Source organism: Schistocerca nitens, chromosome 6 (assembly GCF_023898315.1).
Source record: "Schistocerca nitens isolate TAMUIC-IGC-003100 chromosome 6, iqSchNite1.1, whole genome shotgun sequence".
NCBI lineage: Eukaryota > Metazoa > Arthropoda > Insecta > Orthoptera > Acrididae > Schistocerca > Schistocerca nitens.
The window spans coordinates 115,921,043-115,934,790 of NC_064619.1; the positions used below are offsets into that span (position 1 = coordinate 115,921,043).

At 50.0% G+C, this 13,748-nt stretch overlaps 24 non-coding genes across 24 annotated transcripts; all 24 read right to left on the reverse strand.

The window, feature by feature from the left end:
• Positions 1-271: 271 nt before the first annotated feature.
• Positions 272-345, reverse strand: Trnan-guu (transfer RNA asparagine (anticodon GUU)). Its single transcript has one exon. It is a non-coding gene; the product is annotated as a tRNA-Asn (tRNA).
• A 333-nt stretch (positions 346-678) lies between these two features.
• Trnat-cgu (transfer RNA threonine (anticodon CGU)) lies at positions 679-750 on the reverse strand. Its single transcript has one exon. It is a non-coding gene; the product is annotated as a tRNA-Thr (tRNA).
• A 688-nt stretch (positions 751-1,438) lies between these two features.
• Trnan-guu (transfer RNA asparagine (anticodon GUU)) lies at positions 1,439-1,512 on the reverse strand. The gene has a single exon. It is a non-coding gene; the product is annotated as a tRNA-Asn (tRNA).
• Positions 1,513-1,845: 333 nt separating this feature from the next.
• On the reverse strand, positions 1,846-1,917 carry Trnat-cgu (transfer RNA threonine (anticodon CGU)). Its single transcript has one exon. It is a non-coding gene; the product is annotated as a tRNA-Thr (tRNA).
• Positions 1,918-2,605: 688 nt separating this feature from the next.
• On the reverse strand, positions 2,606-2,679 carry Trnan-guu (transfer RNA asparagine (anticodon GUU)). Its single transcript has one exon. It is a non-coding gene; the product is annotated as a tRNA-Asn (tRNA).
• A 333-nt stretch (positions 2,680-3,012) lies between these two features.
• Trnat-cgu (transfer RNA threonine (anticodon CGU)) lies at positions 3,013-3,084 on the reverse strand. Its single transcript has one exon. It is a non-coding gene; the product is annotated as a tRNA-Thr (tRNA).
• A 688-nt stretch (positions 3,085-3,772) lies between these two features.
• On the reverse strand, positions 3,773-3,846 carry Trnan-guu (transfer RNA asparagine (anticodon GUU)). The gene has a single exon. It is a non-coding gene; the product is annotated as a tRNA-Asn (tRNA).
• Positions 3,847-4,179: 333 nt separating this feature from the next.
• Trnat-cgu (transfer RNA threonine (anticodon CGU)) lies at positions 4,180-4,251 on the reverse strand. Its single transcript has one exon. It is a non-coding gene; the product is annotated as a tRNA-Thr (tRNA).
• Positions 4,252-4,939: 688 nt separating this feature from the next.
• Positions 4,940-5,013, reverse strand: Trnan-guu (transfer RNA asparagine (anticodon GUU)). Its single transcript has one exon. It is a non-coding gene; the product is annotated as a tRNA-Asn (tRNA).
• A 333-nt stretch (positions 5,014-5,346) lies between these two features.
• On the reverse strand, positions 5,347-5,418 carry Trnat-cgu (transfer RNA threonine (anticodon CGU)). Its single transcript has one exon. It is a non-coding gene; the product is annotated as a tRNA-Thr (tRNA).
• Positions 5,419-6,106: 688 nt separating this feature from the next.
• Positions 6,107-6,180, reverse strand: Trnan-guu (transfer RNA asparagine (anticodon GUU)). The gene has a single exon. It is a non-coding gene; the product is annotated as a tRNA-Asn (tRNA).
• A 333-nt stretch (positions 6,181-6,513) lies between these two features.
• On the reverse strand, positions 6,514-6,585 carry Trnat-cgu (transfer RNA threonine (anticodon CGU)). Its single transcript has one exon. It is a non-coding gene; the product is annotated as a tRNA-Thr (tRNA).
• Positions 6,586-7,273: 688 nt separating this feature from the next.
• Trnan-guu (transfer RNA asparagine (anticodon GUU)) lies at positions 7,274-7,347 on the reverse strand. The gene has a single exon. It is a non-coding gene; the product is annotated as a tRNA-Asn (tRNA).
• A 333-nt stretch (positions 7,348-7,680) lies between these two features.
• On the reverse strand, positions 7,681-7,752 carry Trnat-cgu (transfer RNA threonine (anticodon CGU)). The gene has a single exon. It is a non-coding gene; the product is annotated as a tRNA-Thr (tRNA).
• Positions 7,753-8,440: 688 nt separating this feature from the next.
• Trnan-guu (transfer RNA asparagine (anticodon GUU)) lies at positions 8,441-8,514 on the reverse strand. The gene has a single exon. It is a non-coding gene; the product is annotated as a tRNA-Asn (tRNA).
• A 333-nt stretch (positions 8,515-8,847) lies between these two features.
• Trnat-cgu (transfer RNA threonine (anticodon CGU)) lies at positions 8,848-8,919 on the reverse strand. The gene has a single exon. It is a non-coding gene; the product is annotated as a tRNA-Thr (tRNA).
• Positions 8,920-9,607: 688 nt separating this feature from the next.
• On the reverse strand, positions 9,608-9,681 carry Trnan-guu (transfer RNA asparagine (anticodon GUU)). Its single transcript has one exon. It is a non-coding gene; the product is annotated as a tRNA-Asn (tRNA).
• Positions 9,682-10,014: 333 nt separating this feature from the next.
• Positions 10,015-10,086, reverse strand: Trnat-cgu (transfer RNA threonine (anticodon CGU)). Its single transcript has one exon. It is a non-coding gene; the product is annotated as a tRNA-Thr (tRNA).
• A 688-nt stretch (positions 10,087-10,774) lies between these two features.
• Positions 10,775-10,848, reverse strand: Trnan-guu (transfer RNA asparagine (anticodon GUU)). Its single transcript has one exon. It is a non-coding gene; the product is annotated as a tRNA-Asn (tRNA).
• Positions 10,849-11,181: 333 nt separating this feature from the next.
• On the reverse strand, positions 11,182-11,253 carry Trnat-cgu (transfer RNA threonine (anticodon CGU)). Its single transcript has one exon. It is a non-coding gene; the product is annotated as a tRNA-Thr (tRNA).
• A 688-nt stretch (positions 11,254-11,941) lies between these two features.
• Trnan-guu (transfer RNA asparagine (anticodon GUU)) lies at positions 11,942-12,015 on the reverse strand. The gene has a single exon. It is a non-coding gene; the product is annotated as a tRNA-Asn (tRNA).
• A 333-nt stretch (positions 12,016-12,348) lies between these two features.
• Positions 12,349-12,420, reverse strand: Trnat-cgu (transfer RNA threonine (anticodon CGU)). The gene has a single exon. It is a non-coding gene; the product is annotated as a tRNA-Thr (tRNA).
• Positions 12,421-13,108: 688 nt separating this feature from the next.
• On the reverse strand, positions 13,109-13,182 carry Trnan-guu (transfer RNA asparagine (anticodon GUU)). Its single transcript has one exon. It is a non-coding gene; the product is annotated as a tRNA-Asn (tRNA).
• A 333-nt stretch (positions 13,183-13,515) lies between these two features.
• Positions 13,516-13,587, reverse strand: Trnat-cgu (transfer RNA threonine (anticodon CGU)). The gene has a single exon. It is a non-coding gene; the product is annotated as a tRNA-Thr (tRNA).
• Between the last annotated feature and the right edge of the window lie 161 nt (positions 13,588-13,748).

Genomic DNA, 13,748 nt, shown 5'->3' on the forward strand with positions numbered 1-13,748 from the left:
TCATATGGCAGTCGCGACGTATACGCTGAAATTGAATGTAAAGAATACGTCTTTTGTAGTGGGCGTCGCTCTACTGCAGTGCACACATGACGAATAAATAGGAAAAGAGTAGAACGTCTGTGTAGGGCCATGTTTTTACCTACAGTGTCACTTGGCTGAATGTGTATAAGGCTCTGTGGCATCACTCAAACACAGGCAAATTGTCACGCTAGCTGTGTATCTCTAACAAAGTTGACGTATGTCCTCACCTCGGTGCCGGTTAAAACGATTTCGCCCCCGGGTGGGCTCGAACCACCAACCTTTCGGTTAACAGCCGAACGCGCTAGCCGATTGCGCCACGGAGGCCTTGAATTTGGCTCACTTGTGCTCTGTATATCAACGCAATTCGTATACCTTCTGCAGGAATCTCGCAGAATGGTAGCATCTGCTTGCGCCTCTTCACATGGATAACGTGCATGCACACTGTAGCGAGGCTCGTACACGAATGACATCGTCAAGCATGACATTATACTACAAAATGCATACAAACCACTGTTGTGCCTATGCATTCAGAAAACCTCTGAGGCCAGTAGAATACTTTTCATAGGCTGTAGAACATCCCTTTCATTCAGTGTACTGCCATGTGTTAGATGCTGCTCGAGATAGCTCCGCTCCTTGCAGGAAGGTTAAAAAAATGAATGCCTTCTGTGAGGTTCGAACTCACGACCCCTGGTTTACGAGACCAGTGCTCTACCACTGAGCTAAGAAGGCGGCAGCTTAGCGTTTGTGAGCTATCCCCGAATTGTCACTTCATCATACTGAATCTTGCAGCCCTCGACCAGATATCGGATTTGGCACACAGCTGCTGCAGGGGGTGTCCACATTGCCGTTTTCCAAATCTCTTGACTGTTTCGCCCTTACGATCGACGACGAGCGTCGGGCCACCAGAAGTTTGCGGTCTGCACAATCCTGTCCTAGTGCACAGCTTGTGGGATAGCGTGGCTCGACTGCGAAATGCGCCTTTCGGCTCCTCTCTCTGGCTACAGTATGCTGTTGTCCACAGTGGCACTGGCGTTGCCCATGGGGCTTCATGTAAGGCGACTGCACGTCTCTCGGCCAACAGCGGCCCACTGCAGATCGACACTTAAGAGACACCAAATACAAATCGACATCGAGAGACAGGCCCTGTCATATGGCAGTCGCGACGTATACGCTGAAATTGAATGTAAAGAATACGTCTTTTGTAGTGGGCGTCGCTCTACTGCAGTGCACACATGACGAATAAATAGGAAAAGAGTAGAACGTCTGTGTAGGGCCATGTTTTTACCTACAGTGTCACTTGGCTGAATGTGTATAAGGCTCTGTGGCATCACTCAAACACAGCCAAATTGTCACGCTAGCTGTGTATCTCTAACAAAGTTGACGTATGTCCTCACCTCGGTGCCGGTTAAAACGATTTCGCCCCCGGGTGGGCTCGAACCACCAACCTTTCGGTTAACAGCCGAACGCGCTAGCCGATTGCGCCACGGAGGCCTTGAATTTGGCTCACTTGTGCTCTGTATATCAACGCAATTCGTATACCTTCTGCAGGAATCTCGCAGAATGGTAGCATCTGCTTGCGCCTCTTCACATGGATAACGTGCATGCACACTGTAGCGAGGCTCGTACACGAATGACATCGCCAAGCATGACATTATACTACAAAATGCATACAAACCACTGTTGTGCCTATGCATTCAGAAAACCTCTGAGGCCAGTAGAATACTTTTCATAGGCTGTAGAACATCCCTTTCATTCAGTGTACTGCCATGTGTTAGATGCTGCTCGAGATAGCTCCGCTCCTTGCAGGAAGGTTAAAAAAATGAATGCCTTCTGTGAGGTTCGAACTCACGACCCCTGGTTTACGAGACCAGTGCTCTACCACTGAGCTAAGAAGGCGGCAGCTTAGCGTTTGTGAGCTATCCCCGAATTGTCACTTCATCATACTGAATCTTGCAGCCCTCGACCAGATATCGGATTTGGCACACAGCTGCTGCAGGGGGTGTCCACATTGCCGTTTTCCAAATCTCTTGACTGTTTCGCCCTTACGATCGACGACGAGCGTCGGGCCACCAGAAGTTTGCGGTCTGCACAATCCTGTCCTAGTGCACAGCTTGTGGGATAGCGTGGCTCGACTGCGAAATGCGCCTTTCGGCTCCTCTCTCTGGCTACAGTATGCTGTTGTCCACAGTGGCACTGGCGTTGCCCATGGGGCTTCACGTAAGGCGACTGCACGTCTCTCGGCCAACAGCGGCCCACTGCAGATCGACACTTAAGAGACACCAAATACAAATCGACATCGAGAGACAGGCCCTGTCATATGGCAGTCGCGACGTATACGCTGAAATTGAATGTAAAGAATACGTCTTTTGTAGTGGGCGTCGCTCTACTGCAGTGCACACATGACGAATAAATAGGAAAAGAGTAGAACGTCTGTGTAGGGCCATGTTTTTACCTACAGTGTCACTTGGCTGAATGTGTATAAGGCTCTGTGGCATCACTCAAACACAGGCAAATTGTCACGCTAGCTGTGTATCTCTAACAAAGTTGACGTATGTCCTCACCTCGGTGCCGGTTAAAACGATTTCGCCCCCGGGTGGGCTCGAACCACCAACCTTTCGGTTAACAGCCGAACGCGCTAGCCGATTGCGCCACGGAGGCCTTGAATTTGGCTCACTTGTGCTCTGTATATCAACGCAATTCGTATACCTTCTGCAGGAATCTCGCAGAATGGTAGCATCTGCTTGCGCCTCTTCACATGGATAACGTGCATGCACACTGTAGCGAGGCTCGTACACGAATGACATCGTCAAGCATGACATTATACTACAAAATGCATACAAACCACTGTTGTGCCTATGCATTCAGAAAACCTCTGAGGCCAGTAGAATACTTTTCATAGGCTGTAGAACATCCCTTTCATTCAGTGTACTGCCATGTGTTAGATGCTGCTCGAGATAGCTCCGCTCCTTGCAGGAAGGTTAAAAAAATGAATGCCTTCTGTGAGGTTCGAACTCACGACCCCTGGTTTACGAGACCAGTGCTCTACCACTGAGCTAAGAAGGCGGCAGCTTAGCGTTTGTGAGCTATCCCCGAATTGTCACTTCATCATACTGAATCTTGCAGCCCTCGACCAGATATCGGATTTGGCACACAGCTGCTGCAGGGGGTGTCCACATTGCCGTTTTCCAAATCTCTTGACTGTTTCGCCCTTACGATCGACGACGAGCGTCGGGCCACCAGAAGTTTGCGGTCTGCACAATCCTGTCCTAGTGCACAGCTTGTGGGATAGCGTGGCTCGACTGCGAAATGCGCCTTTCGGCTCCTCTCTCTGGCTACAGTATGCTGTTGTCCACAGTGGCACTGGCGTTGCCCATGGGGCTTCACGTAAGGCGACTGCACGTCTCTCGGCCAACAGCAGCCCACTGCAGATCGACACTTAAGAGACACCAAATACAAATCGACATCGAGAGACAGGCCCTGTCATATGGCAGTCGCGACGTATACGCTGAAATTGAATGTAAAGAATACGTCTTTTGTAGTGGGCGTCGCTCTACTGCAGTGCACACATGACGAATAAATAGGAAAAGAGTAGAACGTCTGTGTAGGGCCATGTTTTTACCTACAGTGTCACTTGGCTGAATGTGTATAAGGCTCTGTGGCATCACTCAAACACAGGCAAATTGTCACGCTAGCTGTGTATCTCTAACAAAGTTGACGTATGTCCTCACCTCGGTGCCGGTTAAAACGATTTCGCCCCCGGGTGGGCTCGAACCACCAACCTTTCGGTTAACAGCCGAACGCGCTAGCCGATTGCGCCACGGAGGCCTTGAATTTGGCTCACTTGTGCTCTGTATATCAACGCAATTCGTATACCTTCTGCAGGAATCTCGCAGAATGGTAGCATCTGCTTGCGCCTCTTCACATGGATAACGTGCATGCACACTGTAGCGAGGCTCGTACACGAATGACATCGCCAAGCATGACATTATACTACAAAATGCATACAAACCACTGTTGTGCCTATGCATTCAGAAAACCTCTGAGGCCAGTAGAATACTTTTCATAGGCTGTAGAACATCCCTTTCATTCAGTGTACTGCCATGTGTTAGATGCTGCTCGAGATAGCTCCGCTCCTTGCAGGAAGGTTAAAAAAATGAATGCCTTCTGTGAGGTTCGAACTCACGACCCCTGGTTTACGAGACCAGTGCTCTACCACTGAGCTAAGAAGGCGGCAGCTTAGCGTTTGTGAGCTATCCCCGAATTGTCACTTCATCATACTGAATCTTGCAGCCCTCGACCAGATATCGGATTTGGCACACAGCTGCTGCAGGGGGTGTCCACATTGCCGTTTTCCAAATCTCTTGACTGTTTCGCCCTTACGATCGACGACGAGCGTCGGGCCACCAGAAGTTTGCGGTCTGCACAATCCTGTCCTAGTGCACAGCTTGTGGGATAGCGTGGCTCGACTGCGAAATGCGCCTTTCGGCTCCTCTCTCTGGCTACAGTATGCTGTTGTCCACAGTGGCACTGGCGTTGCCCATGGGGCTTCATGTAAGGCGACTGCACGTCTCTCGGCCAACAGCAGCCCACTGCAGATCGACACTTAAGAGACACCAAATACAAATCGACATCGAGAGACAGGCCCTGTCATATGGCAGTCGCGACGTATACGCTGAAATTGAATGTAAAGAATACGTCTTTTGTAGTGGGCGTCGCTCTACTGCAGTGCACACATGACGAATAAATAGGAAAAGAGTAGAACGTCTGTGTAGGGCCATGTTTTTACCTACAGTGTCACTTGGCTGAATGTGTATAAGGCTCTGTGGCATCACTCAAACACAGGCAAATTGTCACGCTAGCTGTGTATCTCTAACAAAGTTGACGTATGTCCTCACCTCGGTGCCGGTTAAAACGATTTCGCCCCCGGGTGGGCTCGAACCACCAACCTTTCGGTTAACAGCCGAACGCGCTAGCCGATTGCGCCACGGAGGCCTTGAATTTGGCTCACTTGTGCTCTGTATATCAACGCAATTCGTATACCTTCTGCAGGAATCTCGCAGAATGGTAGCATCTGCTTGCGCCTCTTCACATGGATAACGTGCATGCACACTGTAGCGAGGCTCGTACACGAATGACATCGTCAAGCATGACATTATACTACAAAATGCATACAAACCACTGTTGTGCCTATGCATTCAGAAAACCTCTGAGGCCAGTAGAATACTTTTCATAGGCTGTAGAACATCCCTTTCATTCAGTGTACTGCCATGTGTTAGATGCTGCTCGAGATAGCTCCGCTCCTTGCAGGAAGGTTAAAAAAATGAATGCCTTCTGTGAGGTTCGAACTCACGACCCCTGGTTTACGAGACCAGTGCTCTACCACTGAGCTAAGAAGGCGGCAGCTTAGCGTTTGTGAGCTATCCCCGAATTGTCACTTCATCATACTGAATCTTGCAGCCCTCGACCAGATATCGGATTTGGCACACAGCTGCTGCAGGGGGTGTCCACATTGCCGTTTTCCAAATCTCTTGACTGTTTCGCCCTTACGATCGACGACGAGCGTCGGGCCACCAGAAGTTTGCGGTCTGCACAATCCTGTCCTAGTGCACAGCTTGTGGGATAGCGTGGCTCGACTGCGAAATGCGCCTTTCGGCTCCTCTCTCTGGCTACAGTATGCTGTTGTCCACAGTGGCACTGGCGTTGCCCATGGGGCTTCATGTAAGGCGACTGCACGTCTCTCGGCCAACAGCGGCCCACTGCAGATCGACACTTAAGAGACACCAAATACAAATCGACATCGAGAGACAGGCCCTGTCATATGGCAGTCGCGACGTATACGCTGAAATTGAATGTAAAGAATACGTCTTTTGTAGTGGGCGTCGCTCTACTGCAGTGCACACATGACGAATAAATAGGAAAAGAGTAGAACGTCTGTGTAGGGCCATGTTTTTACCTACAGTGTCACTTGGCTGAATGTGTATAAGGCTCTGTGGCATCACTCAAACACAGCCAAATTGTCACGCTAGCTGTGTATCTCTAACAAAGTTGACGTATGTCCTCACCTCGGTGCCGGTTAAAACGATTTCGCCCCCGGGTGGGCTCGAACCACCAACCTTTCGGTTAACAGCCGAACGCGCTAGCCGATTGCGCCACGGAGGCCTTGAATTTGGCTCACTTGTGCTCTGTATATCAACGCAATTCGTATACCTTCTGCAGGAATCTCGCAGAATGGTAGCATCTGCTTGCGCCTCTTCACATGGATAACGTGCATGCACACTGTAGCGAGGCTCGTACACGAATGACATCGCCAAGCATGACATTATACTACAAAATGCATACAAACCACTGTTGTGCCTATGCATTCAGAAAACCTCTGAGGCCAGTAGAATACTTTTCATAGGCTGTAGAACATCCCTTTCATTCAGTGTACTGCCATGTGTTAGATGCTGCTCGAGATAGCTCCGCTCCTTGCAGGAAGGTTAAAAAAATGAATGCCTTCTGTGAGGTTCGAACTCACGACCCCTGGTTTACGAGACCAGTGCTCTACCACTGAGCTAAGAAGGCGGCAGCTTAGCGTTTGTGAGCTATCCCCGAATTGTCACTTCATCATACTGAATCTTGCAGCCCTCGACCAGATATCGGATTTGGCACACAGCTGCTGCAGGGGGTGTCCACATTGCCGTTTTCCAAATCTCTTGACTGTTTCGCCCTTACGATCGACGACGAGCGTCGGGCCACCAGAAGTTTGCGGTCTGCACAATCCTGTCCTAGTGCACAGCTTGTGGGATAGCGTGGCTCGACTGCGAAATGCGCCTTTCGGCTCCTCTCTCTGGCTACAGTATGCTGTTGTCCACAGTGGCACTGGCGTTGCCCATGGGGCTTCACGTAAGGCGACTGCACGTCTCTCGGCCAACAGCGGCCCACTGCAGATCGACACTTAAGAGACACCAAATACAAATCGACATCGAGAGACAGGCCCTGTCATATGGCAGTCGCGACGTATACGCTGAAATTGAATGTAAAGAATACGTCTTTTGTAGTGGGCGTCGCTCTACTGCAGTGCACACATGACGAATAAATAGGAAAAGAGTAGAACGTCTGTGTAGGGCCATGTTTTTACCTACAGTGTCACTTGGCTGAATGTGTATAAGGCTCTGTGGCATCACTCAAACACAGGCAAATTGTCACGCTAGCTGTGTATCTCTAACAAAGTTGACGTATGTCCTCACCTCGGTGCCGGTTAAAACGATTTCGCCCCCGGGTGGGCTCGAACCACCAACCTTTCGGTTAACAGCCGAACGCGCTAGCCGATTGCGCCACGGAGGCCTTGAATTTGGCTCACTTGTGCTCTGTATATCAACGCAATTCGTATACCTTCTGCAGGAATCTCGCAGAATGGTAGCATCTGCTTGCGCCTCTTCACATGGATAACGTGCATGCACACTGTAGCGAGGCTCGTACACGAATGACATCGTCAAGCATGACATTATACTACAAAATGCATACAAACCACTGTTGTGCCTATGCATTCAGAAAACCTCTGAGGCCAGTAGAATACTTTTCATAGGCTGTAGAACATCCCTTTCATTCAGTGTACTGCCATGTGTTAGATGCTGCTCGAGATAGCTCCGCTCCTTGCAGGAAGGTTAAAAAAATGAATGCCTTCTGTGAGGTTCGAACTCACGACCCCTGGTTTACGAGACCAGTGCTCTACCACTGAGCTAAGAAGGCGGCAGCTTAGCGTTTGTGAGCTATCCCCGAATTGTCACTTCATCATACTGAATCTTGCAGCCCTCGACCAGATATCGGATTTGGCACACAGCTGCTGCAGGGGGTGTCCACATTGCCGTTTTCCAAATCTCTTGACTGTTTCGCCCTTACGATCGACGACGAGCGTCGGGCCACCAGAAGTTTGCGGTCTGCACAATCCTGTCCTAGTGCACAGCTTGTGGGATAGCGTGGCTCGACTGCGAAATGCGCCTTTCGGCTCCTCTCTCTGGCTACAGTATGCTGTTGTCCACAGTGGCACTGGCGTTGCCCATGGGGCTTCATGTAAGGCGACTGCACGTCTCTCGGCCAACAGCAGCCCACTGCAGATCGACACTTAAGAGACACCAAATACAAATCGACATCGAGAGACAGGCCCTGTCATATGGCAGTCGCGACGTATACGCTGAAATTGAATGTAAAGAATACGTCTTTTGTAGTGGGCGTCGCTCTACTGCAGTGCACACATGACGAATAAATAGGAAAAGAGTAGAACGTCTGTGTAGGGCCATGTTTTTACCTACAGTGTCACTTGGCTGAATGTGTATAAGGCTCTGTGGCATCACTCAAACACAGGCAAATTGTCACGCTAGCTGTGTATCTCTAACAAAGTTGACGTATGTCCTCACCTCGGTGCCGGTTAAAACGATTTCGCCCCCGGGTGGGCTCGAACCACCAACCTTTCGGTTAACAGCCGAACGCGCTAGCCGATTGCGCCACGGAGGCCTTGAATTTGGCTCACTTGTGCTCTGTATATCAACGCAATTCGTATACCTTCTGCAGGAATCTCGCAGAATGGTAGCATCTGCTTGCGCCTCTTCACATGGATAACGTGCATGCACACTGTAGCGAGGCTCGTACACGAATGACATCGTCAAGCATGACATTATACTACAAAATGCATACAAACCACTGTTGTGCCTATGCATTCAGAAAACCTCTGAGGCCAGTAGAATACTTTTCATAGGCTGTAGAACATCCCTTTCATTCAGTGTACTGCCATGTGTTAGATGCTGCTCGAGATAGCTCCGCTCCTTGCAGGAAGGTTAAAAAAATGAATGCCTTCTGTGAGGTTCGAACTCACGACCCCTGGTTTACGAGACCAGTGCTCTACCACTGAGCTAAGAAGGCGGCAGCTTAGCGTTTGTGAGCTATCCCCGAATTGTCACTTCATCATACTGAATCTTGCAGCCCTCGACCAGATATCGGATTTGGCACACAGCTGCTGCAGGGGGTGTCCACATTGCCGTTTTCCAAATCTCTTGACTGTTTCGCCCTTACGATCGACGACGAGCGTCGGGCCACCAGAAGTTTGCGGTCTGCACAATCCTGTCCTAGTGCACAGCTTGTGGGATAGCGTGGCTCGACTGCGAAATGCGCCTTTCGGCTCCTCTCTCTGGCTACAGTATGCTGTTGTCCACAGTGGCACTGGCGTTGCCCATGGGGCTTCATGTAAGGCGACTGCACGTCTCTCGGCCAACAGCAGCCCACTGCAGATCGACACTTAAGAGACACCAAATACAAATCGACATCGAGAGACAGGCCCTGTCATATGGCAGTCGCGACGTATACGCTGAAATTGAATGTAAAGAATACGTCTTTTGTAGTGGGCGTCGCTCTACTGCAGTGCACACATGACGAATAAATAGGAAAAGAGTAGAACGTCTGTGTAGGGCCATGTTTTTACCTACAGTGTCACTTGGCTGAATGTGTATAAGGCTCTGTGGCATCACTCAAACACAGGCAAATTGTCACGCTAGCTGTGTATCTCTAACAAAGTTGACGTATGTCCTCACCTCGGTGCCGGTTAAAACGATTTCGCCCCCGGGTGGGCTCGAACCACCAACCTTTCGGTTAACAGCCGAACGCGCTAGCCGATTGCGCCACGGAGGCCTTGAATTTGGCTCACTTGTGCTCTGTATATCAACGCAATTCGTATACCTTCTGCAGGAATCTCGCAGAATGGTAGCATCTGCTTGCGCCTCTTCACATGGATAACGTGCATGCACACTGTAGCGAGGCTCGTACACGAATGACATCGTCAAGCATGACATTATACTACAAAATGCATACAAACCACTGTTGTGCCTATGCATTCAGAAAACCTCTGAGGCCAGTAGAATACTTTTCATAGGCTGTAGAACATCCCTTTCATTCAGTGTACTGCCATGTGTTAGATGCTGCTCGAGATAGCTCCGCTCCTTGCAGGAAGGTTAAAAAAATGAATGCCTTCTGTGAGGTTCGAACTCACGACCCCTGGTTTACGAGACCAGTGCTCTACCACTGAGCTAAGAAGGCGGCAGCTTAGCGTTTGTGAGCTATCCCCGAATTGTCACTTCATCATACTGAATCTTGCAGCCCTCGACCAGATATCGGATTTGGCACACAGCTGCTGCAGGGGGTGTCCACATTGCCGTTTTCCAAATCTCTTGACTGTTTCGCCCTTACGATCGACGACGAGCGTCGGGCCACCAGAAGTTTGCGGTCTGCACAATCCTGTCCTAGTGCACAGCTTGTGGGATAGCGTGGCTCGACTGCGAAATGCGCCTTTCGGCTCCTCTCTCTGGCTACAGTATGCTGTTGTCCACAGTGGCACTGGCGTTGCCCATGGGGCTTCATGTAAGGCGACTGCACGTCTCTCGGCCAACAGCGGCCCACTGCAGATCGACACTTAAGAGACACCAAATACAAATCGACATCGAGAGACAGGCCCTGTCATATGGCAGTCGCGACGTATACGCTGAAATTGAATGTAAAGAATACGTCTTTTGTAGTGGGCGTCGCTCTACTGCAGTGCACACATGACGAATAAATAGGAAAAGAGTAGAACGTCTGTGTAGGGCCATGTTTTTACCTACAGTGTCACTTGGCTGAATGTGTATAAGGCTCTGTGGCATCACTCAAACACAGGCAAATTGTCACGCTAGCTGTGTATCTCTAACAAAGTTGACGTATGTCCTCACCTCGGTGCCGGTTAAAACGATTTCGCCCCCGGGTGGGCTCGAACCACCAACCTTTCGGTTAACAGCCGAACGCGCTAGCCGATTGCGCCACGGAGGCCTTGAATTTGGCTCACTTGTGCTCTGTATATCAACGCAATTCGTATACCTTCTGCAGGAATCTCGCAGAATGGTAGCATCTGCTTGCGCCTCTTCACATGGATAACGTGCATGCACACTGTAGCGAGGCTCGTACACGAATGACATCGCCAAGCATGACATTATACTACAAAATGCATACAAACCACTGTTGTGCCTATGCATTCAGAAAACCTCTGAGGCCAGTAGAATACTTTTCATAGGCTGTAGAACATCCCTTTCATTCAGTGTACTGCCATGTGTTAGATGCTGCTCGAGATAGCTCCGCTCCTTGCAGGAAGGTTAAAAAAATGAATGCCTTCTGTGAGGTTCGAACTCACGACCCCTGGTTTACGAGACCAGTGCTCTACCACTGAGCTAAGAAGGCGGCAGCTTAGCGTTTGTGAGCTATCCCCGAATTGTCACTTCATCATACTGAATCTTGCAGCCCTCGACCAGATATCGGATTTGGCACACAGCTGCTGCAGGGGGTGTCCACATTGCCGTTTTCCAAATCTCTTGACTGTTTCGCCCTTACGATCGACGACGAGCGTCGGGCCACCAGAAGTTTGCGGTCTGCACAATCCTGTCCTAGTGCACAGCTTGTGGGATAGCGTGGCTCGACTGCGAAATGCGCCTTTCGGCTCCTCTCTCTGGCTACAGTATGCTGTTGTCCACAGTGGCACTGGCGTTGCCCATGGGGCTTCATGTAAGGCGACTGCACGTCTCTCGGCCAACAGCAGCCCACTGCAGATCGACACTTAAGAGACACCAAATACAAATCGACATCGAGAGACAGGCCCTGTCATATGGCAGTCGCGACGTATACGCTGAAATTGAATGTAAAGAATACGTCTTTTGTAGTGGGCGTCGCTCTACTGCAGTGCACACATGACGAATAAATAGGAAAAGAGTAGAACGTCTGTGTAGGGCCATGTTTTTACCTACAGTGTCACTTGGCTGAATGTGTATAAGGCTCTGTGGCATCACTCAAACACAGGCAAATTGTCACGCTAGCTGTGTATCTCTAACAAAGTTGACGTATGTCCTCACCTCGGTGCCGGTTAAAACGATTTCGCCCCCGGGTGGGCTCGAACCACCAACCTTTCGGTTAACAGCCGAACGCGCTAGCCGATTGCGCCACGGAGGCCTTGAATTTGGCTCACTTGTGCTCTGTATATCAACGCAATTCGTATACCTTCTGCAGGAATCTCGCAGAATGGTAGCATCTGCTTGCGCCTCTTCACATGGATAACGTGCATGCACACTGTAGCGAGGCTCGTACACGAATGACATCGCCAAGCATGACATTATACTACAAAATGCATACAAACCACTGTTGTGCCTATGCATTCAGAAAACCTCTGAGGCCAGTAGAATACTTTTCATAGGCTGTAGAACATCCCTTTCATTCAGTGTACTGCCATGTGTTAGATGCTGCTCGAGATAGCTCCGCTCCTTGCAGGAAGGTTAAAAAAATGAATGCCTTCTGTGAGGTTCGAACTCACGACCCCTGGTTTACGAGACCAGTGCTCTACCACTGAGCTAAGAAGGCGGCAGCTTAGCGTTTGTGAGCTATCCCCGAATTGTCACTTCATCATACTGAATCTTGCAGCCCTCGACCAGATATCGGATTTGGCACACAGCTGCTGCAGGGGGTGTCCACATTGCCGTTTTCCAAATCTCTTGACTGTTTCGCCCTTACGATCGACGACGAGCGTCGGGCCACCAGAAGTTTGCGGTCTGCACAATCCTGTCCTAGTGCACAGCTTGTGGGATAGCGTGGCTCGACTGCGAAATGCGCCTTTCGGCTCCTCTCTCTGGCTACAGTATGCTGTTGTCCACAGTGGCACTGGCGTTGCCCATGGGGCTTCATGTAAGGCGACTGCACGTCTCTCGGCCAACAGCAGCCCACTGCAGATCGACACTTAAGAGACACCAAATACAAATCGACATCGAGAGACAGGCCCTGTCATATGGCAGTCGCGACGTATACGCTGAAATTGAATGTAAAGAATACGTCTTTTGTAGTGGGCGTCGCTCTACTGCAGTGCACACATGACGAATAAATAGGAAAAGAGTAGAACGTCTGTGTAGGGCCATGTTTTTACCTACAGTGTCACTTGGCTGAATGTGTATAAGGCTCTGTGGCATCACTCAAACACAGGCAAATTGTCACGCTAGCTGTGTATCTCTAACAAAGTTGACGTATGTCCTCACCTCGGTGCCGGTTAAAACGATTTCGCCCCCGGGTGGGCTCGAACCACCAACCTTTCGGTTAACAGCCGAACGCGCTAGCCGATTGCGCCACGGAGGCCTTGAATTTGGCTCACTTGTGCTCTGTATATCAACGCAATTCGTATACCTTCTGCAGGAATCTCGCAGAATGGTAGCATCTGCTTGCGCCTCTTCACATGGATAACGTGCATGCACACTGTAGCGAGGCTCGTACACGAATGACATCGCCAAGCATGACATTATACTACAAAATGCATACAAACCACTGTTGTGCCTATGCATTCAGAAAACCTCTGAGGCCAGTAGAATACTTTTCATAGGCTGTAGAACATCCCTTTCATTCAGTGTACTGCCATGTGTTAGATGCTGCTCGAGATAGCTCCGCTCCTTGCAGGAAGGTTAAAAAAATGAATGCCTTCTGTGAGGTTCGAACTCACGACCCCTGGTTTACGAGACCAGTGCTCTACCACTGAGCTAAGAAGGCGGCAGCTTAGCGTTTGTGAGCTATCCCCGAATTGTCACTTCATCATACTGAATCTTGCAGCCCTCGACCAGATATCGGATTTGGCACACAGCTGCTGCAGGGGGTGTCCACATTGCCGTTTTCCAAATCTCTTGACTGTTTCGCCCTTACGATCGACGACG